Raw genomic sequence first — 3,027 nt, forward strand, 5'->3', positions numbered from 1 at the left:
GGCTCTCTGCATGGAGCCTGCTTCTTCTCCCTCTGCCTGTGTCTCTGCCTCTCTCTCTCTCTGCATCTCTATGAATAAATAAATAAAATCTTAAAAAAAAGAAAATGGAAATAAAACATACCAAAACATATCGGATGAAACAAAAGCAGTTCTAAGAGGAAGAGTCATAGCAATAAATGCCTGCATTAAGAAACAAGAAAAATATTGGGGTGCTGGGGTAGCTCAGTCAGTTAAGCATACAACTCTTGATCTCAGCTCAGGTCTTGATCTCAGGGTCATGAATTCAAATCCTGTGCCTACTTAAAAAAAGGAAAAAAAGAAACAAGAAAAAATCTTAAACAACCACACTTTACACCTCAAGGAACTAGAAAAAAAAAGCAAACAAACTAAGCCCAAAGTTAGCAGAAGAAAGGAGATAACAAAGATCAGAGCAGAAATAAGTGAAATGCAAGCTAAAATGACAACAGATGATAAATGGAATGAAGAGCTGAGTTTTTGAAAACAAACAAAACATACAGACTTTTACCTCGACTCATGGAGAAGAAAAATGACTCAAATAAGTAAAACTAGAAAGAGATGTTACAATTAATACCACAGAAATGCAAATGATCATGAGACTACTATGAACAATTATATGCCAACAATCTAGACAATCTAGAAGAAATGGATAAATTCCTAGAAACATACAACGACAAAGACTGAATCATGAAGAAATAGAAAACTGAACAGACCAATTGCTAGTAAGAAGTTTGAATCAGTAATCAAAAACCTCCCAACAAAGAAAAGTCCAGGACCAGATGTCTTAACTGGTGAATTCTACCAAACATCTGAAGAATACCAATCCTTCTCAAGGTGTACCAAAAACAGAAGAGGAAGGAACATTTCCAAACCCATTATACAAGACCAGCATTACCCGGTACCAAAACCAAACAAGGACACTACAAGAAAAGAAAATTACAGGCCAATATCTCTGATGCACATAGGGGGAAAAGTCCTCGACAAAATACTAGCAAACTGAATTCAACAATATATTAAAAGGTTAATACACCATTATCAGCTAAGATTTATTCCAGGCCAAGTCAGACAGAAAGATAAATACAGTATGATCTCCCTTATATGTGGATCTAAAAGAAATTCACTGATACAGAGAATGGATTAGCCTTTGCCAGAGGCAAGAGAGGGGGTGGCTGAAATCGGTGATGAGGATCAAGAGGTACAAACTTCCAATTATAAGATAAAATAGTCCTGGGGATGTAATATATAGCATAGTGTCTGTAGTTAACAATAGTGTGTTGCACATTTGAAAATTGCTAAAAGGGTGTATATTAAAAGTTCTCGTCATAAGAAAAAACATTTTTTAACTATGTGTGGTGAAGGATATTAACTAAACTTATTATAGCAGTCATTTCACAATATATGTATATGTCAATTCATTATATTGTACACTTACAACTAATGCAATATGTCAATTATATCTCAATAAAAAAGAAAAATAATAAAGATCTTAAATTGATTATCTCAACTTCCACCTCAAAAAATGAGAGAAAAAAGGCAAATCCAAAGTAAATAGATGACAAAAAATAATAAAGATCAGAATCTAAATCAATGAAACAGATAACAAACAAAAAAAATGAGAAGAAAACCAACGCTGACTTTTTGAGAAAAGCAATAGTATTCATCTACCTCTCATCATCCTGATTGGGGAAAACAAAACAAAAGAGACAAAATTTACCAATATGAAGATTGACTGAAGGAAAATACCACAGATTCTATGGTGCTATTCTATTGAAAAGATAAGTGATAATTATAAACAATTTTATGCTTTAAAAATATTTATTTATTATTTGAGAGAGAAAGAGGATAGGAAAGGGGCAGAGGGAGAGGGAGAGAGAGAATCTCAAGGAGACTCCCCACCAGAGCGTGATGGGGGGCTTGATCCCATGACACTGAGATCATGACCTGAGCCAAAATCAAGAGTCAGATGCTCAACCAACTAAGTCACCCAGAACAAAGAACAACTTTGTTTATAAATTAGACAACTTAAGGATGAAATGGATGCATTCCTTGAAAGACAAAAACTATCAAAGATTATGCAAAGAGAAATGAATAGCCTAAATAGCCCTGTATCTTTTAAAGAAGTTGACTTTAAAATTTAAAACTTTCCCACAGAGAACTCCAGGGCCACACTGATTTCACTACTGAATACTACCAAAAATATGAGGAAGAAAGGATAATTCTCTACAAACTCTCCAAGAAAATTGAAAAGGAAGGAGTATGTCCCAAGTCGTTCTTCATAGCTAGCATTACCCTGATGTGACAATTAGATAAAACCATCACTAGAAAACAAAAATTCAGACCAATGTCCCTCATGAACATAGATGGCAAAATCCTAACAAAAGTTTAGCAATTGACTTTAAGTATAATATATCAAGATCAAATGAATTTTTTCTATGAATACAGTATTTGAAATTCAATGTAAGTTATTAATATTAACAAACCAAAAATGAATCATCATATGATCAAATCAAAAGATCAGAAAATCATCTGACAAAATCCAATATCCATTCCTAATAACTTTCAGAAAACTGGCAACAGAGGGAACTTTTCAATATAATAAGGGAATCTATGGAAAAAATCTTTTACCATTAAAAGCTACCACTTTTACCCCCACCCAAGATCAAGAACAAGAAAAGAATGTCTATTGCCACTACTTCTATTGAACACTATACTGCTAAACATTTTGGCCAGTGCAATCAGGTAAAAAAGAGAAATACAAGGCATCCAGATTAGAAGGGAGATCTAAAATTACCTTTATTTATAGGTAATACTCCTAGATCGCTATGTAGAAATCTGATAGAATTTACAAAAAATTACTAAATAAATTAGTTTAGAAAGCTCAAAGGATATAAGATGAATATATAACAATTTTGTTTTTATATATTATCTCTGTAACTATCTTTATCTCTGTAACTATCTTTTCTGCTATTGATATCGTTTGTTCCCCCCCCCCCTTTTTTTTTTTACTAA

The sequence above is a fragment of the Vulpes lagopus genome, chromosome 6, assembly GCF_018345385.1.
Source record: "Vulpes lagopus strain Blue_001 chromosome 6, ASM1834538v1, whole genome shotgun sequence".
NCBI classification, from domain to species: Eukaryota; Metazoa; Chordata; class Mammalia; order Carnivora; family Canidae; genus Vulpes; species Vulpes lagopus.